The 26,526-nt window shown below is 46.5% G+C and overlaps 1 long non-coding RNA gene across 1 annotated transcript in view; it reads left to right on the top strand.

The window, feature by feature from the left end:
• LOC137541541 (uncharacterized) overlaps window positions 1-17,357 on the top strand; it is a 71,229-nt gene extending 53,872 nt beyond the window's left edge. The window contains exons 2-3 of the long non-coding RNA XR_011025206.1: window positions 1,172-1,274; window positions 17,072-17,357. This is a non-coding gene — a long non-coding RNA (uncharacterized lncRNA). The remainder of the gene's footprint in view (window positions 1-1,171; window positions 1,275-17,071) is intronic.
• The last annotated feature ends 9,169 nt before the right edge of the window (window positions 17,358-26,526 follow it).

The raw sequence follows: 26,526 nt of genomic DNA, 5'->3' as shown, positions 1-26,526 counted from the left end.
TGAAAGTCAGCATTTCTACTTTGCTCTAAAACAGTGGTCCTCAAACTAAGGCCCGTGGGCCGAAAGGCGGCCCCCTGAGGCTTTTTACCAGCCCCACACACACAAAATGTATTACTTATAGATGCGGTCAGCTACATCTTTAAATATTGTTGGTCCGCATATAGAATAGCAGTGCTGGCACCACCCATCCACATGGAAACCGGAAAGCAGTCATTTGCTGGTTTCCAATCAAATTCCACATCAGGTGACACTGCTGACCAATTGGACTGCAGGGTGTCACCTGGGTATGCTTCACTGTCTGGCCCGTAAAGACATCTACATCATATTATGTACACTCCTGCCCCCCAGCACTCTGAAGTATGTTGACCCGGCCCTCCACCCAAAACCTTTGTGGATCCCTGCTCTAAAAGATTCCTCACACCTTCAAAGCTACTATTCCAGAATTTTTTTTTAGCAGAACGTCACAGAAATGGTTAAACAAAGCACTTTGTCCTGTTGTTCATCTTCAAATCCGCATCCAAACTGGAGATAACAGTATCTTTGTTTGCGTTCCAATGTTGATACATTTGTGTAAACACAGTGTAACAAGTGAAAAGAAGCTCTCCGTGTTTCAAGCACACAAACAGCTCAGAACAGCTCATTAGAAGATGTTAATATATAATAAAAAGCAGTTTGAATAAAATGTAATGGCAGATTTCAGGGCAAGATAAACTACACTTTGGAAACTTGTCATTTGTAAACAGACAGCAATACTTATGCACAAAAACAAATATGATAACTGTATGAGTAATAAAAAGTAGGAAAACACATTTTATTGAATGTTATGTTGGAGTTTCAGACCACTTTAAGGCTCCTAGCACACTGCATGCCATTCCAATTTTTACATCCGATTCCAATTTTTAATTGTTACTGCATGCTGTGTTTTTTCCTCCTTTTTTCTGTTGATTGCATTCAGGGAAAATTGGAATCACAAAATGGATTTGTAGTGTGCCGGGAGCCTAAGTAAGTCTGTATTATTGGTGGGCATCTTAACATATACAGTACAGTGACCTAAACATAATTCCGTATGGCAGAAAGGATTCTGTACACAGGCCTAGCCTGTGAATCTGTATTGTTGTCTTGCCACACTGTATTGTCACATCTGATGAAGGCCTGTTTTTTCCATCTCCAGTGTCACTTTTTCAGCTGTCACCAAATGGTCCAGTGGCCACACATCACACCACAGGAGCTCACAGCTGGGCAGCACGCAACACAAAAACAAACTCCCTGAGGTGGTAAGTAAACAGCAGACAAACTTTCCTGTAAAAAGATGTCCAGCCTCCCCTGTTCCAGCCCTGCAGGGTGCATTTCCTATAGGCAGATTACATTACACTTGGCCTAAAGTGATAACATTTCTGAGTCTAGAAAGCAGCACATGTCTCTCATTAACCCCTCACCTCCTCTCCTCAGCCAGGTTCAGAATCCCTCCTCCTGCATATAGAACCAGTGCTGTGTATTCTCACTGAAGACACTGTAATTGGCCAGATTATGTTACTCTGGATTTAGCCTGGTCTCTGGGATTTCTCTCTCATTCTGTTATCAGAAATATGTAATTCCCACTAAACTAAGCTTAACCCTCACTCTTCCCATTCTCATGTTTCTTCTTTTCCACCCCTTTATCCCCTCTTCTTTCTGCAATTCACTGTCTGTTCCTTCCAATTGGGTAATTCTTGCACTTCTAGGGCTGGGTTCAAATCCCCCCATAGAAAGCATCTTTTTTGGTATTTTTGTGTTTTACCTGATTGTTCAGGTTTCCTGACAAAAACACGTTACAGTATAATCCCTGTACAGCAAACTCCAAGGGACTGGGCCAAGTAGTTTACTATATCAGACGTTTGCAATATCAGAAATAGTCATACTCAAGCACATTAAAGAGACTCTGAAGCCTCCCCAAATCACTGTTTTTACTTCACAATCCTGTTAAGCATGAATGCCCTACCTGAAACGCTGCAATCCCCTCGGCTGCATTCTTAATTAATCCCCCCAAAATCTCCAGGGGAAGAATTGGGGATCGCTTCCGTATAGAGGCAGAGCTTTGGGCTGTAGCTCTGCCTGTACTCCGTCAATCTGCGCAGATCTCCGCCTCTCCCCGCCCCTCTCAGTCTTCTTTCACTGAGAGGGGCGGGGAAGAGGTGGCGATCAGTGCAGATTGATTGGACTGGAGGAAGAGCTGCAGCCCAAAGCTCTGCCTCTCCCGGGCAGCAAAATCCACGACCTGGAAAGTCGTGGATTTTTGCCCTGGGAGTTTGGAGGGATTACTTGAGTGTTTAGCCGCAGGGATACAGCGTTTCAGGTAGGGCATTCATGCTTAACAAGAATGTAATGTAAAAACACAGTTGTGATTGAAATCTACACCGATCTATACACATTGTATCGCCATCACACCCCTGTGGGCACAATGGCGGTTGGTGGGCTTTGCTTGCACAGGATAACTGAATAGTTCTTGAAATCTAGCACACCTTGACTCTTCTTTTGGTTATTGCACTGAATTAATGGGAGCAGTTGATATAGATTTGAATACTAAAGTGCAGCCCTCAGTGGTGTGGATGCCTGCCAATGCATTGAATGAGCCCTAAGTAAGTAATTCCTGCAGAGTGCATATGACCATCCACATCATAACTTGTCTGAAAGGACAACTGACGTGAGAGTGATATGGAGGCTGCCATATTATTTCATTTTAAAGAGAATCTGTACTGTCCGATTTGTACAATGCAAAACATACCAATTCGAGTCACTGTGATCTCCTGGATCCCTCTTTGCCGTTTCCGCCGCTCCCCGCTGCGATCCTGGCTTTTAATCACCAGTTTTATGCAGTGTTTACAAGCAAAATACATGGCCGCTAACCAGGAAGTGATGTTTGTATATATATATATATATATATATATATATATCATGTTACAGTATACTACACGTTTTTATTACATAGTGAGCTCCAGTCACAGTTTCTCGGCATGGGCAGCTCCCTTCCCCCTCAGACAAGCTGAAATTGAGAGCAGAGACCTGTCTGTGACTAATAGACAAAGCACACACACAGAGCCTGCAGGGGGAGTGGAGAGGGCGTGCATAACTTCTCCATATCACAGCAGAGGCAGTGCATTCCTCTCTGGGTCGATAAAGCTTGACACAGAAAAGAAGATTAGATATATTACAGAGACAGAGCAACTAGAAAAGGCTGCAGTAATCCAGAGCACATTAGAACAGGTATAGCAACTTGTAGGATAGAATAAATAAGGCTGAAAATTTTGTAACAGAGTCTCTTTAAAGGAATTATCAGTCAATACTAATGCAAATCTGATTTACTTACCTGGGGCTTTCTCCAGCCCCTCGCAGCTGTTTGTCTTTGTGAGCTTGATTGACAGCGGCGCTTCACACAGGCGCAGTAAGGATGACCTCAAGGTCGTCCTCTGCACCGTGCGGGGGGCCAGCGGCTGCGGGCTGAGCTGTCGGCGTGGGACAGACAGCTGTGAGGGGCTGGAGAAAGCCACAGGTAAGTAAATCAGATTTGCTTTAATATTGGCTGATGATTCCTTTAAGCAATACCAGTTGCCTGGCTGTCCTGCTGCTCCTCTGCCTCTAATACTATTAGCCACAGACCCTGAACAAGCATGCAGCAGATCAGGTGTTTCTGACATTATTGTCAGATCTGACTGGATTAGCTGCATGCTTTCTTCTGGTGTGATTCAGACATTACTGTAGCCAAATAGACCAGCAGGGCTGCCAGGCAACTAGTATTGTTTAAAAAGAAATAAATATGGCAGCCTCCATATATCTTTCAATTCAGTCCTTTAAATACACCTGCTGGATACGTGCCATCTGCAACAAAATGTCATGATCACTTTAAAGAGACTCTGTAACAACAACAAAAAAAACCCTTGGGAGGGGGTGCCTCAGGGTCCCAATGAGGCTTCCCCCTCCTCTGTAGCTTGGGGAAATCCAGCGCTTGCTCAGCTGAAAGTCCCTCAACAAATCCTGACAAGTGGAGCAACTGCGCGGCCGATATTTGGTGGTAGATTGTCACCTAAAACATTCACAAGCAATTGCTTGGAACAATAAATATCTAGAATGTGTACGTAGCTTAAAGGAGTAGGCTGTCCCTCGCCGCAGCTCTGCCCACAGCCGTTCGCCGCAGGTCCGTCCCGGTCCCCGGCAATGACGTTAGAGCGACCTCCAGGTCGCTCTGTACTGTGCCTGCCCGAGCGGCGCTGTCAATCACCGACACGTGGGCCGGAACGGACTGCGCAGGCGCAGTAGTACTGCTGCGGGCAGAGCTGCGGCGAGGGAAATCCTGGGAGCTTGGAGCTGGAGGAAGCCCCCGGTAAGTACCACTTATTTTCCCCTGATGACTCCTTTAAAGAGAGCCCGAGGTGTGTTCATAAAATGAAAAAAACAAAAACTAGGCTACCTGATCCGGGGGGCTGTGCGGATCAGGAAGGCTCCAAAACCGCCGCTCCTGTGGGCCGCATTGGCCCACTTTCGTGACCTCTGGTTCACGACGCTGCAAGGAGAGACTGTGCGTCTCTCAGGCCTCTTGCACACTACATGCGATTCCGATTTGCGATTTTTAATCGGTAATGTGTGCTGTATTTTTTCTGTGTTTTTCTTTTGATAGCATCCAGAGAAAATCAGAATCGCAAATCGGATTTGCAGTGTGCAGGGGGCTAACAGTGTGTAGGGAGGCGGGGGAGCGGCAGGAAAACCTGCGGGAACGATTGGAAATCAGATGTTGGAAATAATCGATCTGGCAGGAAATCTGGCTGAAAATCTCATAGTGTGTACTAGGCATTAGGGCTGATACTTTACACCGATGTTTCCCTGTTTTGTTTTGGTATGCCCCTCTATAAAAATTCCTGCCAATTGCCCCTCGCTATAGGCAAACTTATCTCAAGTACCTCTGGATACATACCGTACATTTATGAGTGGTGCACTCTGACAGTACATACATACTTTTCAAGCATACCCTACTGCTTTTAATTCAAACAAAGGCGAATTCAGTTTTATTTATACAAGATCCATTGTTACAATTCAAAATTGACCTAAGTTTATTTAGGGCTCGTTTCCACTATTGCGGTGCAGAATCGCCTGGATTCCACCGCTGTTGAAATTGCATGAAATAGCATGCGGATGCGAATTTTTGCGCGTTTTTGCCGCGAATTCGCATAGGTGATGGTATATGCGAATTCAACCATGTCACATCCTGTTTGAAGTTACATTGGTACCTATGCAAATTCGCATGCGAATTCGCATGGAAATTCGCATACCATAGCCGCATGCGAATTTCCTATTAAATACATTAGCGGCGATTCGCATGCATTCCACTCGCAGGCGAATTCGTTGGCTCTTTTGTGCGTTTTTTTACTGCTGAAAAAAACGCACCTCAACAACGCTACAGTGGAAACAGGCCCATCCACTTGCATTACATGTGCGAATCCGCATGCGTTGGACGCATGCGGATTCGCGATAGTGGAAACGAGCCCTCAATCTAATGCTGGGCATAGACGGTTCGTTTTATATATTCAATCGAGCCGCTGATGGCTCGATTGATAATATTCAACCTGTCCGATCCCCGCGGGTGGACAATGGTAGAAACGAAACGCTGATAAGGAAGTACGAACAGGGAACGATCCGCGCGCAAGAACCGTCTATGCCCAGCATTAAAGTGAACCTGTAGTGAGAAAAAAGTGCCTCTAGTGGGTACTTACCTCTGAAGGGGGAAGCCTTTGGATCCTAAAGAGGCTTCCCTCATCCTCCCGCTGATCCCCGTTCCTGTGCTGTGACCCCCTGAAGGGCTTGTCGGCGTGCAGGCGCAGACTACTGCTTGTGCTCCTGAATCAGAACAAGCCTGTGACGTGCCACGCAAAGGTTCAATTAGCGGTTTATTGCTCGGGCTGCAACAGAAATAGCTGAGCCCGATCAGGGCCATTCTGCTGTGCATGCTGCTCATGAGCAGACCTAATCAGGCTAGGCTATATCCGACCGGAGCTTGAGCAGTAAGCCTCTAGTGTGCTTGTGCGAGGCACGTCACAAGCTTGTTAAGATTCTGGGGAGTTCAGCGGTCCCAGCGTAGTAACGTGGCTGAATGGGGGGACAACCATAGACTCTCTAGGATCCAGTGGCCTCTCCTACATGTATCACATGCTGAGATCCTAAATATGCCCATACACTTATCAATTTCCCGCCGATAGACAGCAGATTATCGATGCGCACACGCTGACCGATCGACCGATTACCAAAACCGATCCCGTTGATCTGTCAGCACAGAAAATTTCGCTCGATCGCCGCCCGGTCAGGAGTGCGTTGATAGCGGCGTTCGAATGTCCAAAGACCGAGGCTAGCGGCAATACATTACCTGTACCGCCGGCGCGTGTCCCCACTCTCCCTGCGGACCGTTCTCCACACTGGGCTCCGGCTGGCTTCACTTACTTCCTGTCGGGGGAAGTTTAAGCAGTAGAGCGCCCTCTACTGTTTAAAGTTCCCCGGACAGGAAGTAAAGTGAAGCTGGAGCCCAGAGTGGAGAAGAGACAGCGGAGACCGGGGGACTCGTGCCGGCGGATCAGGTAATGTGTGCTGGGGGCGGCGGCAGCTCCACAGATTGTGAATTGATTTCATAGTGAAATCGATTCAAAACCGTTTGCAGTGTAGGCAGCCAATAGATCCTTCTGTGATCAGATTAGATCACAGAGCGATCTATCTGCTGGTCGATCTGGTAGCAATCGACCAGTGTATGGCTGCCTTAAAGAGAACCACAGATGAAGCACCCTCTTGTATTTTACCTTATAAATCAGTGGGAACATGACAGTAAACACCTAATCTGCTCTTTGTTTCATTGTTCTCTGTTTAATCTGACTGTTATCACCTCTGATAAGAATCCCAGACTGAGCACTCAGTCTGGCTTTGCTACGGAATGATTATAGCTGAGTCTGTCTTCTCTGGTGTCTTTTCAAGCCCAAGCCTGCCCCCTTGTGGCTCTGCTATAATGACTCAGCAATAATCATTCCCAGCAAAGCCAGACTGAATGTTCAGTCCGGGATTCTTATCACAGCTGATAACAGACACTTTTAGCAGTGAGGAGGAAATGGAGAGCAGGGTAGGTGTTTTCTCTAATGTTCCCTCTGATATATATGGTAAAATGCACAAGGGTGCTTCGTCTCTGGTTCACTTTAAGCTGCAGAATGCCAAGGAGAATTACTTTGCCCTATAGTCAGCATTACTCTGCTCAGATCAGCATGCTTGGGATATTGGGACAGGCAGGAGTGAGCTGTTGGTCTGATAGCTGTATGTAAATCTATATCCTGCTGGTTTGTAAAGCCCACCCAATCCACACCCCCCTCTCTTGCTTAATTACTTTTCAGTCTGTCACTGGTCTAATAAAAGTGAGGTATAAAACATACCACCCACTGAGAAACACATTCAGATCATGTCTATCCTATATTTCCTAATGTTATGGTAGCAATCGCTCCCTTCGGCTTTGCCCTCAGATTTTCTATTAGCATTGTAGTGACGGTTACTATAACCCCAAGAGAACCTCTCATTCTATCTCGTGATTCTGGCCAAAGGGGCTCAGATTATGAACACTAAATAAAAGTATTTGTTATTTCTACCCAGCCTGCCCATCTGCTAGTTATTGTGTGTTGAATGGGGTCTCCATAAATAAAATAATTGCTAACACAGAATTTCAACCAGACTGGCAAGTACTGTTGAAGTACCTATAGCTCAGACGAGATAAACAGAGGAACACCAAGAGCCGCGATAGTGTAGTATGTATTGACAAAGGGGATAATGACAAAGAGTAATAGTTGTTATACTCACAAGTCAGGGTCACCAATAGGCAACCACTGTAAAGGCAGGTGGGGAGATTGTCCTGACCCCACTCAGGAATAAGAAGTTGCTCTCTGTAGATAGTAGAAAAGGGTCGCAACCCTCCACCCAGGGTGGATACAATATTATATAGGAGAGAACAAAGGCTCCAAAAGGATAAAAGGGGTTTTAAAGAGACACTGAAGCGAAAAAAAAAATATGATATAGTGAATTGGTTGTGTACTATGAATAATTACTAGAAGATTAGCAGCAAAGAAAATATTCTCATACTTTTATTTTCAGGTATATAGTGTTTTTTCTAAAATTGCATCATTCTATAATATGTGCACATTACACAACACTCAGCATTCAAAATGAGTCTTTCAGAGCAGTCTGTGAAGTAATGACCTCTCCTCTGGCAGAGAAAAAGTAAACAGTTCACTTACAGTTGAGATAATAAAAGTCAGATAACAGCCCTCTCCACGACTAAGACTTAGTCGTAGAGATTAATAGCTTTTTTGCATAGAGATAACAACTGGAGTTTCTCAACTCTTCCTGTACTGGAAAAAATTAGACTGATGTATCTGATCTTAATGTTTTATTTCTTAGCTGTACTGCACATACAAATCATAATATCATCATTTTTTTTTTCGCTTCAGTGTCTCTTTAAAAGAGCTTAAAAGCCAAAAATTTGGTAATTAGAGGAATCAGTGGTGGACTTACCCCCTCCAAGCAGACACAACACGACTGTACATTCAGTCTATTTATTAACGAACTCCAGATAAAACAAAGCAACGCGTTTCACGGGTCAGCGCCCGCTTCCTCAGGCAATAGAAAAAGGAGTTACCGCATCTAGCAAAACAAACAACACTCTGCACCTCTGTGACTCGGCACCTCTGTGCCCCTTTTATCCTTCTGGCGCCTCTGTTCTCTCCTATATAACCTATAGCTCAGAGGTCAGGAACCTTGTTGGCTGAGAGAGCCATGAACGCCACATATTTTAAAATGTTTTTCCGTAAGAGCCATACAGTATGTTTCAAACTGGGACAGTGCGAATGCGCAGCAGAGGGCTCACGTCCTTGTTGCCATGGTGATGTGTACACAGTTGATCCTCCGGGCAGTGGAAGTGTCAGACACGTCTTCAGCTTCTCTTGGGTTTCAGCAACATCAGCAATTTCCCCGAGAGCCAGACAGGAGAAATACAGACTAACAGCTTGTACAATTAGCTAGCTGACTTGGGGGTTGGTTCTCTTTGTAGGATGAGATCCCCGCACTTTAGCCCAATAGGCTGCCTGGGAAGTGACAGGCTAAATGGTGTCCCCTTACCTGTATGTATGTAATGCTGTACAGATACTCCTTGGCCCATATGCCAATCACTTTTTCTCTGCAGTTTTCTCCTAGGTGATATTTTTACCACTTGACAAAAAATGCCTTTATAAAAACCACCAGCAAGAAAATACTCAAAATAAATTTGAAAGTACTTTTTCACCAACTTTTTTTCAAATGTAAGAGGCTGAAGAGTTAGTTTAAAGAAAAAATGGAAATGATATAGGAGGTAACTCAGGTGAAAAGAGGCCGCTTGTGCATGAACAGCTCTTTAGTGCTGCAGAGGCGTGGCCATGCTCCAGCAGGTGTAGCGTGTGCGCTCGTGCATGAACAGCTCTGTAGTGCTGCAGAGGCATGGCCATGCTCCAGCAGGTGTAGCGTGTGCGCTCGTGCATGAACAGCTCTGTAGTGCTGTAGAGGCGTGGCCATGCTCCAGCAGGTGTAGCGTGTGCGCTCGTGCATTAACAGCTCTGTAGTGCTGCAGAAGCGTGGCCATGTTCCAGCAGGTGTAGTGTGTGCACTCGTGCATGAACAGCTCTGTAGTGCTGCAGAGGCGTGGCCATGCTCCAGCAGGTGTAGCGTGTGCGCTCGTGCATGAACAGCTCTGTAGTGCTGTAGAGGCGTGGCCATGCTCCAGCAGGTGTAGCGTGTGCACTCGTGCATGAACAGCTCTGTAGTGCTGCAGAGGCGTGGCCATGCACCAGCAGGTGTAGCGTGTGCGCTCGTGCATGAACAGCTCTGTAGTGCTGTAGAGGCGTGGCCATGCTCCAGCAGGTGTAGCGTGTGCGCTCGTGCATGAACAGCTCTGTAGTGCTGCAGAGGCGTGGCCATGCTCCAGCGGGTGTAGCGTGTGCGCTCGTGCATGAACAGCTCTGTAGTGCTGCAGAGGCGTGGCCATGCTCCAGCGGGTGTAGCGTGTGCGCTCGTGCATGAACAGCTCTGTAGTGCTGCAGAGGCGTGGCCATGCTCCAGCAGGTGTAGCGTGTGCGCTCGTGCATGAACAGCTCTGTAGTGCTGTAGAGGCGTGGCCATGCTCCAGCAGGTGTAGCGTGTGCGCTCGTGCATGAACAGCTCTGTAGTGCTGCAGAAGCGTGGCCATGTTCCAGCAGGTGTAGCGTGTGCACTCGTGCATGAACAGCTCTGTAGTGCTGCAGAGGCGTGGCCATGCTCCAGCAGGTGTAGCGTGTGCACTCGTGCATGAACAGCTCTGTAGTGCTTTAGAGGCGTGGCCATGCTCCAGCAGGTGTAGCGTGTGCGCTCGTGCATGAACAGCTCTGTAGTGCTGCAGAGGCGTGGCCATGCTCCAGCGGGTGTAGCGTGTGCCCTCGTGCATGAACAGCTCTGTAGTGCTGCAGAGGCATGGCCATGCTCCAGCAGGTGTAGCGTGTGCGCTTGTGCATGAACAGCTCTGTAGTGCTGTAGAGGCGTGGCCATGCTCCAGCAGGTGTAGCGTGTGCGCTTGTGCATGAACAGCTCTGTAGTGCTGCAGAGGCGTGGCCATGTTCCAGCAGGTGTAGCGTGTGCACTCGTGCATGAACAGCTCTGTAGTGCTGCAGAGGCGTGGCCATGCTCCAGCGGGTGTAGCGTGTGCGCTCGTGCATGAACAGCTCTGTAGTGCTGTAGAGGCGTGGCCATGCTCCAGCAGGTGTAGCGTGTGCACTCGTGCATGAACAGCTCTGTAGTGCTGCAGAGGCGTGGCCATGTTCCAGCAGGTGTAGCGTGTGCACTCATGCATGAACAGCTCTGTAGTGCTGCAGAAGCGTGGCCATGCTCCAGCGAGTGTAGTGTGTGCGCTCGTGCATGAACAGCTCTGTAGTGCTGCAGAGGCGTGGCCATGCTCCAGCGGGTGTAGCGTGTGCGCTCGTGCATGAACAGCTCTGTAGTGCTGTAGAGGCGTGGCCATGCTCCAGCAGGTGTAGCGTGTGCGCTCGTGCATGAACAGCTCTGTAGTGCTACAGAAGCGTGGCCATGCTCCAGCGGGTGTAGCGTGTGCGCTCGTGCATGAACAGCTCTGTAGTGCTGCAGAGGCGTGGCCATGCTCCAGCAGGTGTAGCGTGTGCGCTCGTGCTTGAACAGCTCTGTGGTGCTGTAGAGGCGTGGTCATGCTCCAGCAGGTGTAGCGTGTGCGCTCGTGCATGAACAGCTCTGTGGTGCTGTAGAGGCGTGGCCATGCTCCAGCATGTGCGCTCGTGCATGAACAGCTCTTGATTTTTGACCTTAGGCTCCCCTTGAGTTCTCTTTAAAGGTGCACCATGGCGAAAAATTGTAAAATGTAAAATATGTGACAACATATACAGTACTAATAAGAAGTACATTTCTCCCAGAGTAAAATGAGCCATAAATGACTTTTCTCCTATGTTGCTGTCACTTACAGTAGGTAGTAGAAATCTGACGGAAGTGACAGGTTTTGGACTAGTCCATCTCTTCATAGGGGGGTTCTCAGGGTTTTATTTTTTTTCAAAAGCACTTAGTGAATGGCAGTTGCTCTGTCCAACTGCCAAACAACTGTGTAGGGAGCAGGGAGGCTGGCCAGCATCATTGTTTAAAGGGAACCAGAGAGGAAGGACAGTAAAAAAAATAAAAAGATTTCATACATACCTGGGGCTTCCTACAGCCCCATAAGCCCGGATCTATCGCCGGTACCGGGTCCCGTCACTTCCGGCGGACGCGACCAACTGTCCGCATACACAGGGGCTCCCTCCATACCCTTACGCATGCGGCTGCGTAGTAAGGCGCCGTACGCATAAGGATAAGGAGAGAGCATCAGTGATGCGGAAAATTAGCCGCGTGCTTCCGCCGACTGGCCGAAAGTACGGGACCCGGTACCGGCGAATACAGGCAGCGGAGGATGGCGGCGTGGGAGCGATCCAGGCTTATGGGGCTGGAGGAAGCCCCAGGTATGTATAAAATCTTTTACCTTCTTCAGCTCTGGTTCTCTTTAAATCCTTTTTAGGGAATATCTTTATAAAGAATAAAGGCCGGGCTGAGAATCCCCTATGAAGAGATGGACTAGTCCAAAACCTGTCACTTCTCTCAGATTTCTACTTCCTACTGTAAGTGACAGCAACATAGGAGAAAAGTAATTTATGGTCCATTTTACTCTGGAAGAAATGTACTTCTTATTTGTTTATGTTTGCATATATTTTAAATGTTACAGTTTTTCACCATATTGCCCCTTTAAGGGTCCATTTGCACAAGGATATAACATTTTGCGTGCGTTTTTCAGTATATTATTTATTTATTTAATGTATTTATAAAGCGCCAACATATTACGCAGCGCTCAACATTAGTTTAGGTTACAGACAATATTTAGGGGTGACACACAGCAATATGACAATACAGGAATACAAGAAAGACCAGATCACACAGCACAGTATGAGTACAAGGTAATGCTTAGTCACTGGATGGAGCATGGAGATCACACAGCACAGTATGAGTACCAGGTAATGCTTAGTCACTGGAGGGGAGCATGGAGATCACACAGCACAGTATGAGTACCAGGTAATGCTTAGTCACTGGAGGGGAGCATGGAGATCACACAGCACAGTATGAGTACAAGGTAATGCTCAGTCACTGGATGGGAGCATGGAGATCACACAGCACAGTATGAGTACAAGGTAATGCTTAGTCACTGGAGGGGAGCATGGAGATCACACAGCACAGTATGAGTACAAGGTAATGCTTAGTCACTGGATGGAGCATGGAGATCACACTGCACAGTATGAGTACAAGGTAATGCTCAGTCACTGGATGGGAGCATGGAGATCACACAGCACAGTATGAGTACCAGGTAATGCTTAGTCAGTCACTGGAGGGGAGCATGGAGATTAGGCAAGTTAGCTCACTCAGATGCATAGGATGGGTGTATGGCAATGGAGGTGGGTGATCAGGTAGGAGACACAAGGAGGAGGACCCTGCCCAAAGGCTTACAATCTAGAGGGAGAGGTAAGGACACGAAAGGTAGGGGACCAGAGTTCAGCTGTGAGTTTAGAGCACTTGTGAGGGGGGGTAGGCCAGAGTGTGTTTTGAGGGCCTTCTTGAAAATGTTAAAGGAGGGGGCTGCCCTAATGGGGGTAGGTAGGCCTAGCGGACATCTAGGAGGAGATGGCTGATAGGCAGGAGGAGACCTTGTCCATGGTAGTGTTGGATAGGTCAGGGATGTGGAGGTATTCAGTATGTGAATTTTCCCATTTTTCTGCACATTTAATTCAAATTTTTTTGTATGCATCTACCCTAACATTACAAGTGGAATGGATGCATGGTGCACAAGCTATTCTATTGATATTGCATTGCTTTCAGTGCTGGTGTGACTTATCACAATGTGAATTCCTACTCAGTGCAAATGGGCCCTTATTCTTAAAGAGACTCTAGAGACTCTGTAACAACATTTTCAGCCTTATTTCTTCTATCCTATAAGTTCCTATACCTGTTCTAATGTGGTCTGGATTACTGCAGCCTTTTCTAGTTGCACTGTCTCTGTAATATATCTAATCTTTTTTTCTTTGTCAAGCGTTGACAGCCCAAGGAGGAATGGGCTGCCTCTGTTGTAATGAATACAAGTTATGCACGCCTCCTCCACGCCCCCTGCAGGCTCTGTGTGCTTCGCTTACTCCTCCCAGACAGTGATGCAGTTTGTGCGGTTGAGGCAGGCGGGAGCTGCCTCTCACATGCTGAGAAACTGGGACTAATCCCAGACTGGAATGCAGATAATTCACTATGTAATAAAAACTTGTAGTATATGTATATATACACACACACACACACACACATCACTTCCGGGTTAGCGGCCATGGTTTTTGTTTGTAAACACTGCCTTAAACTGCCGATTAAAAGCCAGGATCACGGCGGAGAGCGGCGGAAATGGCAAAGAGGGATCTAGGAGTGACTCGATTGGTATGTTTTTTATTGTACAAATTGGACAGTACAGATTCTCTTTAAAGGGAACCTGAACTGAGTAAAATTATTTAAAATAAACACATGACGTAGCTGCAAATGAATATTACATACTTACCTCACCATCAGTTCCTCTCAGAAGCTCACCATTTTCTTCTTACAGTGATCCCTTCCAGTTCTGACAATATTATGTCAAAACTGAAATATACCAGTTGCTGCCAGTTATATATCAGCTGCTGTCAGTTACAACTGAATGTGCAAGGCAATGTCCATGTTTCCCTATGGCTGAAGTGGGTGATATTACAGTTTAACAGTGTGCTGACCAGGAAGCTGTTGTGGGGTAATGGCCATTTTTAAAATGGAGGACAGAGAATTCCATTGATCATAGTGGGCAAATGGGAAGCAGGAGTGGAGAAAGAGATGGAGGAGTAGACTACACAGGAGGTAAGTATGACCTGTGTATGGTTATTTTGACTTTTTATTTTCAGTTCAGGTTCTGTTTAAAGCGGACCTGAAGATATCTTTAAAGAAACTTAACTTACCTGGCTTCTGCCATCCCACTGCTGCCTTCCTGTGCCTGTGCCGTTCTGAAACGATCCTCCGGTCCCCCGCCATGGCTCACTTTCTCTTGCGCCGGTTGCAGGCCACTGCGCCCGCGCGGCCCTGGTCACATGCGACCTGGTTCGAGCCCCTGTCACCCGGGAGCGTCATACGCAGGCGCGGTAGAGATTTTCTCGTACTGCGTCTGCGCTGGACCCTCCTGGCCCGGGGAGCGCAAATGAGATCACAAGCGGCCGACGTTTTTTTAACTTCACAAATCTGTTATTTACCTCACTAGTCAGTCATTTTAGTTTTCCATTCGGAATCCGCCTTTGTGAATTGACTTTTGACCAAATGTTTGGTAAAACCATTTTTTTTCGCTTTACCACATGTGGTAATGGTTTGTGAATTGAGGTCTTTGTGTGAAACAAAAAACTGTAGTTAAAAATCGTGTCTTATGTATTTGATCACTTCAGCTGAGTTAAAGGAATAAGTATCAGCTGCTTCGATTGCATCATCCTGCTGCTGAGACTGCGGGGGACAGACATAATATTATTTAGTGTTTATATAGTGCAGACATCTTCCACAGCACTTTACAGAGTACAGTATATACAGAGCCGGGCCGAGGCATAGGCTGGAGAGGCTCCAGCCTCAGGGCGCAGTGTAGGAGGGGGCGCACACCTCATTCAGCTGTCATTCCTAATTGTGTTTGAAGCAGAAAGAAATAAGAAAAGGGGATACATAGTGACTGCAAGCCATATAACTAGATATTAAGGTGTTGTGGAGGTTGTGGGCCCTGTGGCCCTCTTAGTCTAATAGCAATCAGTGTGTGACGGCTGGGGTGGGAGGGGTGGAGGGGCCTCTTAGTGTAATAGCAATCAGTGTGTGACGGCTGAGGTGGGAGGGATGGGGGAGGGACCTCTTAGTGTAATAGCAATCAGTGTGTGATGGCTGGGGTGGGAGGGATGGAGGAGGGGCCTCTTAGTGTAATAGCAATCAGTGTGTGACGGCTGGGGTGGGAGGGATGGTGGAGGGGCCTCTTAGTGTAATAGCAATCAGTGTGTGACGGCTGGGGTGGGAGGGATGGAGGAGGGGCCTCTTAGTGTAATAGCAATCAGTGTGTGATGGCTGGGGTGGCAGGGATGGAGGAGGGGCCTCTTAGTGTAATAGCAATCAGTGTGTGATGGCTGGGGTGGGAGGGATGGAGGAGGGGCCTCTTAGTGTAATAGCAATCAGTGTGTGACGGCTGGGGTGGGAGGAATGGAGGGGCCTATTAGTCTAATAGCAATCAGTGTGTGATGGCTGGGGTGGGAGGGATGGAGGGGCGCACTTTGGTGTCTCAGCCTTGGGTGCTGGAGGACCTTGGCCCGGCTCTGAGTATATATAGTCTTGTCACTGTCTTAGGTAAATACTGTATCTGTTTTATCAGGTCCCTATCCGCTTCATGTACCCTTTAGGCTCTGTTCCCATTTGAGCGGAGAATGGATATTTTTTGTCCATTCTCTGCTTACTTCTGAACGGACATTGAATGGCTCCTATTTTATACATTGGAGCTGTTTACACTTGTTAGCCTGTGACTGATTATTTGGCTCTGTACAGCCCACGTTGAAGGGGCTCAGGGCAGGACGAGTGGAGCGCTCATCATTGCCAATTAGCAGGCATAAGTTCATCATGTTACTCTGATAAAGCGTGTTAACTTTGATAAGGCACATTATCTCTGATAAAGCATGTTAACTTGGCTAAGGCGTGTTATCTCTGAGAAGGCATGTTATCTCGGATAAGGCATGCTATTTGTCTTAGTGCAGTAGTCCTCAAACTAAGGAACAAATGCGGCCTCCTGAGGCTTTTACACCGGCCCCCCACCACTGCTTTACTGCCTGGTGGAAAGAGGTTTTTTTTACTATCTGTACATGCTGTATTGGGGGCATAATATCTGCTTTGGTTAAATGGGAGACAAAAGGGCTGCACATGTAAACAGGTAATACCTGGTTCAATGTAATGTTTTCTACATAATATTAGGTATACTTCGCCCCCCCCCCCCCCCCCCCCCCGTTAGTTTGAAGTATGTTGACCCGACCCTCGACCAAAAAAGTTTGTAGACCCCTGTCTTATTGAATCCAGCCCTTTCTCTTTAAGCACTGATAACTACAGTAACACATTTCAGTTGTCTTTTGCAGTAATTAGAAATAATTCCCTCGTAGTCAGTGTTTGGCAGATAATTTTAGTGAGACTGCAGCCTTCAAGCTTTTTATGAGTCTCTTTCTTAAATTTGCCTTAACATGCGATTTCTGTAATCCTGCGTAACTATCGTATTTCCTGCTCTGACTTTGTGGAAGTTTTTTAGAGTTTCCCCCATCATGCTCTGTGTCTCCCCTCTCTGCTGCTCCCCTCCTCCCCTCTGCTCTCTCTTTTCCTTCTGCCAGCTCAGCTCTGGTTACTCCTCTCTGCTTGGAGTGAAATCAGAGGAATATTTTGGCAGGTCTGGCAAGGCTGAACAGGAAGAATGAACAAGAAGATAGCGTCTTATTACCAGCTCAGTGCAGCAAGGCACCAATAACCCTTTATGGATCGGCAGCGAGCAGAACTGGCAGTAGCAGGACCCATAATAGGGAAACTCAGAACGCAACTCATCAGCTTGGCCTAGTGTGTCCACTTCTGTAAAATACAGTGCTGCCGCTCCCTGTTATCTTCATCTGCCTGTGCAGGATTCCATTGCCAAGTTCTGCGAGCGTTCTTGATGATGTACACATTGTAAAATGCTAATCAAAGCCTGCATTCATTCTTTCAAAATGTTAAAGAGAATTTGTACTGTCCGATTTGTACAATAAAAAACATACCAATCGATTCACTGTGATCTCCTGGATCCCTCTTTCCCATTTCCGCCGCTCCCCGCCACGATCCTGGCTTTTAATCGCCAGTTTTAGGCAGTGTTTACAAACAAAAAACATGGCCACTAACCAGGAAATGGTGTATGTGTATGTATGTATATATATATATATATATATATATATATATGTATGTGTATATATATATATATATATATCATGTTACAGTATACTACAAGTTTTTGTTACATAGTGAATTTTCTGCACTCCAGTCAAGGATTCTCACAGTTTCTCAGCATGACAAGCTGAAATTGAGAGCAGAGACCTGTCTGTGACTAATATACAAAGCACACACACAGAGCCTGGAGGGGGCCTGGAGGGTGTGTGCATAACTTCTCCCTATCACAGCAGAGGCAGTGCATTCCCCCCTGGGTTGACAAAACTTGACAAAGAAAAGAAGATTAGATACTGTATATTACAGAGACAGTGCAACTAGGAAAGGCTGCAGTAAGCTAGACCACATTAGAACAGGTATAGGAACTTATAGGATAGAAGAAATAAGGCTGAAAATTTTGTTACAGAGTCTCTTTAAAGGCACCCGAGCACCACATGTAACAAATATATATAAAGCGAACCTCCCCCTAAAGGAAATAGTAAAAGCTGTGGGTTTTTCCGTGTGCATTATGCATTTTCTTACCTATAGGGGGCGACTCTGTAGCCCCCCCCCCCCCCCCCCACCATCTATATGAGGGCCCCCATCTTCTCTGCCCCTGTGCCGGAGAACCACAGGTGCAGTAATGTCACACAACATTGCTGCAGATACTACAACCTGCAGTTTTGTGACACATGAACAGAGAAGATGGCTGCCCTCATATAGACGGGGGGGGCTACAGAGCAGCCCGAGACCTCTGCGTCTGATTTGGACGCCACCATAGACCGTAATGGGAATTACAGCTGCAGCGATGCTCAGTGACTCATTTGGGCGCTGGCAATAGCCCGAGCAAAAAAGAAAAAAGGTAATTTGGCCACTGGCGGTAGCCGTAACCCAAATTAAGTGTGTTTTGTGAAACACACCTCTCCCCCCATTTGTGTCATTACTTGGGGAGTAAATAGTAGTTAGCGCAGGCAGGAGTTTGGCTACAGCATGGTGAGAAGTCTTTAGGCTTTAGTCTGCTACGGAATTTTCTTGTGAGAGGTTTATTTTATGTATTTAAAAGAGACTCAGAGACGAATTAGATAAAAGTTTTATACATACCTGGGGCTTCCTCCAGCCCCATCTGCATGGATCGCTCCCACGCCGCCGTCCTCAGCCTTCTCTATCGCCCGTACTGGGCCCTGTATCTTCGCCCAGTCAGGTTCAGTCGATGCAAGCGCATACGTAAAGCAGGCACCGGAGAGACAGAGGGAGTCACTGCTCATGCGTAAAACTGCCCGCGACTGGCCAAAGTTACAAGACCCGGTACTGGCGATACAGAAGGCGTGGGAGCGATCCATGCAGATCAGAATCAGAAGAATCAGAATCATTTATTTCGCCAAGCATGAGGGGACATGCCCGGAATTGTTTTTGGCACAGTACAATACAATGGCTCAGGAAGAGTGCATAGAAGGAGGAAGAGGTACAGAGAAAGAGAGAGTGCATAGAAGGAGGCACAGCAGATATCAGATTCACACAAACATTGTAAAAAACACATCACAAACACAATCACAATCCTAGTGTCTCCCTACGGTGTCGATAGTCAGTTAGGTCTTGTGGGCTGGTCGGCTGTTGTTCGGCCGTAGCGCCGCCGGCCTCGCCGCTCGTTGAAGCTCGCTTTGATGGTAGAACGTGGAGGGAGTTTAGTAGGTTGACTGCCGAGGGGAAGAACGAGTTCCTATGTCTCGTGGTTTTAGTGGAGATGGCTCGTAGCCTTCGTCCCAAGGGCAGAATGCTGAAGTAGCGGTGGCCAGGGTGTGAGGAGTCATTTGCAATCCTCAATGCCCTGGTTTTTAGTCTTTTGCTGTGTAGGAGGGCAAGTGAGGGGAGGGGGCACCCAATGATCCTCTCCGCTGACTTGATGACCCTCTGTAGTCTGTCCCTATCATTGACAGTGGCGCCAGCATACCACACCAGGATGGAAGAGCAGAGAATCGACTCAATGGTGGCGGAGTAAAAGTTGTTTAGAATTTCTTGAGTCATGCCGAACTTTCTCAGCTGGCGGAGGAAGAAGAGTCTCTGCTGTGCTTTACGTTGGGTGGCAGTGATGTTGGGCTTCCAGCTGAGGCCACTGGAGATGGTAGTACCTAGAAGCCGCCAATGTAAATTGGGGGTGGGAGCCGCCTTCCTGAAGTCGATGATTAACTCCACGGTCTTTGCGGTGTTGAGCACCAGCCTGTTCTCCTTGCTCCAATTGCAAATTCTCTCCACCTGCTGACGGTACTCCTGGACGTCATCCTTGGTGACAAGGCCAACGATGGTGGTATCATCAGCAAACTTGATAACCTTGACAGAGTCTGCCTCGGACCTGCAGTTGTTCGTATAGAGGGAGAACAGCAGTGGTGACAGTACGCAGCCTTGGGGAGCTCCTGTGTTCGTGGTCGCAGCTTGAGAGTGGATATCGCCCAGTCTGACGACTTGGGACCTGTTGGTAAGAAAGTCTGTAATCCAGAGTTGTAGACTTGGGTGGACTCCAAGTGCAGCTAGGTCCCGTTGGAGAAAACGTGGACAGATGGTGTTGAAGGCCGAGCTGAAGTCCAGAAGTAGTATTCTAGTGTACGTGTCTGGCCTATCAAGGTGGTCGTTGATGAGCTCTAGGCAGATATTGATCGCGTCGTCAGTGGACCTGTTTGCTCTGTATGCAAACTGGAAGGGGTCTAGGAGTGGCGAGGTGGAGAGCTTGAGGTGGGCCAGGACTGCGCGCTCCATGGTTTTCATGATGACGGATGTCAGGGCCACGGGCCTAAAGTTATTCAGTTCGGTGACCCCTTGTTTCTTAGGCACAGGTATGATGGTAGACTTCTTGAAGCACGCCGGGACCTTGCCTTCACCTAAGGACTTGGCGAAGATAGCGTAGAGGATGGGAGCCAGTTGCCTGCAGCAGGTTTTCAGGCAAGCTGGAGATACACCGTCTGGGCCGGGGGCCTTCCTGGCGTTTAGGGTTGATAGGAGGCGCAGGACCTCTGCTTCACTCACCACCGTGGGAGAGGGCAGTCTTGCGGTGTTGCCAGCAGTGCATGGGGGAGGGGTAGCCGGTACCTGGTTCTCCTCCGGTTCTTCCTGATTCTCAAACCTGCGGTAGAAACTGCTGAGTTCTTCTGCTAGTATCGGGCTGGGTGTTGCATGCTCGGGTTGGGGCTTGTAGTTTGTGGCAGCCTTCAACCCCTTCCATACCGCCCGTGAGTCGTTTGAGCGCAGGTTAAGTCTAATTTTCTCCGCATACTCTTTTTTGGCCGCTCCCAACTCCCGCTTGAGGTAATTTCTTGCCTTCCTATAGTCCTCCTGGTTGCCGGACTTGTGTGCAGCCTCTTTCCGCCTCCGCAGTTGCCGTAGCTTGTTGGTGAACCACGGCTTGTTGTTCGGGTACACCTTGAAGATGGGGCTGGACGAAGCCCCAGGTATATATAAATCTATTATGTTTATTTGTCTCCGAGTCTCTTTATCTGAGGAGCACCCAGGGGCTCAGATTCCTTTAACCTCCCTAGCGGTATGATTACTTCCAGATTTTAGGGTTTTTATATCTTGTTTTAAATGTTGTTTTATCTGTGGTGCTGTGACATTTGTCAAAGCACCATCCTTACCCTCCAGCGCGCCTGTGGTCCCGGCATTGCGCACCCGTAATATTTGGCAGAGCAGAACGTTAATTATGGGCGGGGAGGAAGTGGCAGTTCCCCTCTTCTCAGACTGTCCTTAGGAACACCTCTTTCACTTCTTGATACAATGGGCTTGATTCACAAAGCGGTGCTAACTGTTAGCACTCCTGTGAAAACCCCCTTAGCACGTCTAAACGAGCTTTTCGCGCAAAACTTTATGCGCGTAAAAGTTTACGCGCGCACTACACAGAGCGCAGGGTGCTCCGCGCGAAAGGAGGTTAGCACCGCATAGTGAATCAAGCCCTATGTGTCTTTGCACAGAGCACAGGAGAGCTGCGGTGTGTGTGTGTGTGTGTGTGTCCTGTGTGTGTGTGTGTGTGTGTGTGTGTCCTGTGTGTGTGTGTGTGTGTGTGTGTGTGTGTGTGTGTGTGTACAGTGTGTGTGTGTGTCCTGTGTGTGTGTGTGTGTGTGTGTGTGTGTGTGTGTCCTGTGTGTGTGTGTGTGTGTGTGTGTGTGTGTGTGTGTGTGTGTGTGTGTGTGTGTGTATATATATGTGTGTGTGTGTGTGTGTGTGTGACCTCTGCTACACAAGTATTTACAACTACCCCAAAGCACACTCATGTCGCAGCTCTCCTGTGCTCTGTGCAATGACACATTGTATCGAGAAGTGAAAGAGGTGTTCCTAAGGACAGACTGAGAGGAGGGGAACTGCCACTTCCTCCCCGCCCATAATCAATGTTCTGCTCTGCCAAATATTACGGGTGTGCATGCCAGACAGGGGCCCTAAGCGCTGCTACCGCCCGGGACCCATGTCAGCATGAAACACCAAGAGGGAGAGTGCTGGTGAGCCCCGATGCTCCCACCGTCAGGGGACTATTATTATTATTTATTATTATTGATTTATAAAGCATCAACATATTCCGTGGCGCTGTACAAAGTAAGAAACAAACATGGGGTACATAATACAGACAACGGTATACACCAATATACAAGATACATAATTAGTGACAAAATACAACAATGATACAAAATACAGAATTGGTGATGACAGTGATAAAAGTAACATGATGAATAAAATGTATAATGATTTCTAAGACACAAAAGGGGGAGAGAGCCCTGCCCTTGCGAGCTTACAATCTAAAGGGAATGGGGGGAAACAAGAGGAGGGGTAGTATACAACAAATATATAGAGGCAGTGTGTTTTAGGATACCTAGTAGGAGTGTAATTTGGTCTTAGGACAAAGGGAAGTGGCCCAAGGTAGCGCATATGCTTGTCGGAACAAATTAGTTTTTAGAGAGCGTTTAAAGGGAAGGTCCAAGCAAAATAAAAAAATGAGTTTCACTTACCTGGGGCTTCTACCAGCCCCATGCAGCCATCCTGTGCCCTCGTAGTCACTCACTGCTGCTCCAGTCCCCCACTGCCAGCTAGTTCTGCTTCTACCAGCCCCCTGCAGCCATCCTGTGCCCTCAGTTACTCACTGCTGCTCCAGTCCCCCGCTACCAGCTAGTTCTGCTTCTACCAGCCCCATGCAGCCATCCTGTGCCCTCGTAGTCACTTGCTGCTGCTCCAGTCCCCCGCCGCCAGCTAGTTCTGCTTCTACCAGCCCCATGCAGCCATCCTGTGCCCTCGTAGTCACTCACTGGTCCAAGCAATGTATAAAGGGCTAAAATAGACTAAAAAGCCCTCTATTAACTATTTTCACCTTTTGGACGTGACTTTCACATCCAAAAAGCTGCTCCCGCGCTCGGTCGATCGTGCGTGTGCCGCCAAATAGTAAAACTACATGCACATACATTTTTAATACAAAAAGACACAATAAATTACATTTGAAATTAACTGTTTACCTCCCACACCCAAAAATTACCCAAATAAAATGTTTACCTAAAAATAAAAAATTAAAAAAAAGGACAATTTAAAAAAACAAAACATAAATAGTTACCTAAGGGTCTGAACTTTTTAAATATAGAAACCAGGTGGACAAGTACCCAAATAGGGACAGGCGTGTGCTTGAGTGGAAAGACTCAATAACCCTTTTTTAATATGCATGTGAAGAGGGTATACAACTAATATTTTTTAAATTATAATCTTGTAAATAGTGATGGACACAAAACTAAAAAAATGCACCTTTATTTCCAAATAAAATATTTGCACCATACATTTTTTCCATTTGTTTCTTAATATTCCTGTTAAAATGCATTTACAAAAAAATAATTCTTAGCAAAATGTACCACCCAAAGAAAGCCTAATTGGTGGTGGAAAAAACAAGATATAGATCAATTCATTGTGCTAAGTAATGAAGTTATTGGCGAATGAATGGGAGGTGAAAATTGCTCGGATGCATAAGGTGAAAAACGACTGAAGGCTGAAGTGGTTAAAAAGCAATGCTAAATGTAATTTTGCCTTGTCTGGGGAAGCATGAAGCAGCCGCAGGTTGATTTACAATATAGGGAGTGCAGAATTATTAGGCAAGTGGTATTTTTGAGGAATAATTTTATTATTGAACAACAACCATGTTCTCAATGAACCCAAAAAACTCATTAATATCAAAGCTGAATATTTTTGAAAGTAGTTTTTAGTTTTGTTTTTAGTTTTAGCTATTTTAGGGGGATATCTGTGTGTGCAGGTGACTATTACTGCGCATAATTATTAGGCAACTTGACAAAAAACAAATATACCCATTTCAATTATTTATTTTTACCAGTGAAACCAATATAACATCTCAACATTCACAAATATACATTTCTGACATTCAAAAACAAATCAGTGACCAATATAGCCACCTTTCTTTGCAAGGACACTCAAAAGCCTGCCATCCATGGATTCTGTCAGTGTTTTGATCTGTTCACCATCAACATTGCGTGCAGCAGCAACCACAGCCTCCCAGACACTGTTCAGAGAGGTGTACTGTTTTCCCTCCTTGTAAATCTCACATTTTATGATGGACCACAGGTTCTCAATGGGGTTCAGATCTGGTGAACAAGGAGGCCATGTCATTCGTTTTTCTTCTTTTATACCCTTTCTTGCCAGCCACGCTGTGGAGTACTTGGACGCGTGTGATGGAGCATTGTCCTGCATGAAAATCATGTTTTTCTTGAAGGATGCAGACTTCTTCCTGTACCACTGCTTGAAGAAGGTGTCTTCCAGAAACTGGCAGTAGGACTGGGAGTTGAGCTTGACTCCATCCTCAACCCGAAAAGGCCCCACAAGCTCATCTTTGATTATACCAGCCCAAACCAGTACTCCACCTCCACCTTGCTGGCGTCTGAGTCGGACTGGAGCTCTCTGCCCTTTACTAATCCATCCATCTGGCCCATCAAGACTCACTCTCATTTCATCAGTCCATATAACCTTACAAAAACCAGTCTTGAGATAGTTCTTGGCCCAGTCTTGACGTTTCAATTTGTGTGTCTTGTTCAGTGGTGGTCGTCTTTCAGCCTTTCTTACCTTGGCCATGTCTCTGAGTATTGCACACCTTGTGCTTTTGGGCACTCCAGTGATGTTGCAGCTTTGAAATATGGCCAAACTGGTGGCAAGTGGCATCTTGGCAGCTGCACGCTTGACTTTTCTCAGTTCATGGGCAGTTATTTTGCGCCTTGGTTTTTTCCACAAGCTTCTTGCGACCCTGTTGACTATTTTGAATGAAACGCTTGATTGTTCGATGATCACGCTTCAGAAGCTTTGCAATTTTAAGAGTGCTGCATCCCTCTGCAAGATATCTCACTATTTGTGACTTTTCTGAGCCTGTCAAGTCCTTCTTTTGACCCATTTTGCCAAAGGAAAGGAAGTTGCCTAATAATTATGCACACCTGATATAGGGTGTTGATGTCATTAGACCACACCCCTTCTCATTACAGAGATGCACATCACCTAATATGCTTAATTGGTAGTAGGCTTTCCAGCCTATACAGCTTGGAGTAAGACAACATGCATAAAGCGGATGATGTGGTCAAAATACTCATTTGCCTAATAATTCTGCACTTCCTGTAGGGGTTACTTCGTTCAGCCTGTTGTGCTTCATACAGAATAAAAACCTTAGTGCTAAGGATAATGCCAAATTCGTAGTATAGCTAAGCTCACACTTGAGTGAGTTAAACTGGTTGGATAGTGCAATGTACTTTGGGAGGGGCGCAGTGAGGGGTACCTTCTGTTGTGATGAAAGCAGGAATGTGCAGAATTTCTGTGTCTCTGTCAAAACCACAGCACTGCCCCTACCTGCCTCCAACAAACCACTATCCCTCCAGAAGAGTCATTCATCCCATGAGTCACTCTCGTAGGGGGAATTCTCTCTTGTGTGCATACTGGGAGGAAATACTTCATATAACTTTGTAGTGAAACATGTAACTTCTCTACTGTGCCGAGACTCTGACCTGTCACCACATCATTGTCTTCTTGACTTGCGGTTTAAATTTCTCCTCTGGTGTTTTGTTCTTTAGCTGACTACATGTATCCTTAGCATTAAACAGGAGGTGGAGTGCTCTGTGTGATACGTGGTATTTGCACTAATAGTAGTTACTGAAAGGATTGACTTTCAGGAGGAAATCCCATTGTGAGATTCTGAGCAAACAGGCAAAGCTTCCAACCTATGGTGGCCATACACCTAGAGGAAGTCCCCTTAACTAACGAACGCGATAGGGACTGTAGGTTCGTTCTTAACCTGAATCTGTTCTTAAGTTGGAACACTGTGCTATCTCTGTCCCCTGTACCTCCTCTGTACCTCCAGTGTCCCCCTCTGTGTCACCTCTGTCCTCTGTGTCTGCTTATACAAGTTTAAAAGCCATTTTTTCTTTGAATTTTTTCAAATCGATTTTCTCAAAAACTACAAAAAAAATTTTTTGGGCTTCTTCCCATGGAAATACTGAATCCATGCTGTTCGTATCGGCGGGTCATTCTTAAAGAGACACTGAAGCGGAAAAAAAATGATGATATTATGATTTGTATGTGTAGCACAGCTAAGAAATAAAACATTAAGATCAGATACATCAGTGTAATTGTTTCCAGTACAGGAAGAGTTGAGAAACTCCAGTTGTTATCTCTATGCAAACAAGCCATTAAGCTCTCTGACTAAGTTAGTCCTGGAGAGGGCTGTTATCTGACTTTTATTATCTCAACTGTTCCTGGACTATTTACTTTTCCTCTGCCAGAGGAGAGGTCATTACTTCACAGACTGCTCTGAAAGACTCATTTTGAATGCTGAGTGTTGTGTAATCTGCACATATTATAGAATGATGCCATGTTAGAAAAAACACTATATACCTGAAAATAAAAGATGAGAATATTTTCTTTGCTGCTAATCTTCTAGTAATCATTCATAGTACACAACCA

The sequence above is a fragment of the Hyperolius riggenbachi genome, chromosome 12 (assembly GCF_040937935.1).
Source record: "Hyperolius riggenbachi isolate aHypRig1 chromosome 12, aHypRig1.pri, whole genome shotgun sequence".
Taxonomy (NCBI): Eukaryota; Metazoa; Chordata; class Amphibia; order Anura; family Hyperoliidae; genus Hyperolius; species Hyperolius riggenbachi.
The sequence above is the reverse complement of the archived record's forward strand: the minus strand, read 5'-3'. Positions and strand labels throughout refer to the sequence as shown.